Source organism: Mandrillus leucophaeus, unplaced genomic scaffold (assembly GCF_000951045.1).
Source record: "Mandrillus leucophaeus isolate KB7577 unplaced genomic scaffold, Mleu.le_1.0 Scaffold765, whole genome shotgun sequence".
In the NCBI taxonomy this organism is placed as follows: Eukaryota; Metazoa; Chordata; class Mammalia; order Primates; family Cercopithecidae; genus Mandrillus; species Mandrillus leucophaeus.
The window spans coordinates 975667-976120 of NW_012108308.1; positions in this window are offsets into that span (position 1 = coordinate 975667).

Below are 454 nucleotides of genomic sequence, written 5' to 3' on the forward strand. Positions count from 1 at the left end.
AATAACATATCTATTATTATCCCTATTTTATAGTTGAAAATGAGACAAAGAGAGATAAAGAAACTTTTTCTAGGCCATGTGTGGTGGCTCATGCCTGTATTCCCAGCATTTTGGGAGGCCGAGGTGGGAGAAGTGCTTGAGCCCAGAAGTTTGAGACCAGCCTGGGCAACATAGTGGGATCCCCATCTCTAACGAAAATTTAAAAAATTAGCCAGTCATGGTGGTTTAAGCCTGTGGTCACAGCTACTCAGAAGGCTGAGTCTGGGAGGTCAAGGCTGCAGTGAGTCCTGACTGTGCCACTATACTCCAGCCTGGACAACAGAGTGAGACCTTGTCTTGAAAAGAAAAGGGCCGGGCTTGGTGGCTCACGCCTGTAATCCCAGCACTTTGGGAGGCCGAGGCGGGTGGATCACCTGAGGTCAGGAGTTCAAGACCAGCCTGGCCAACATGGTGA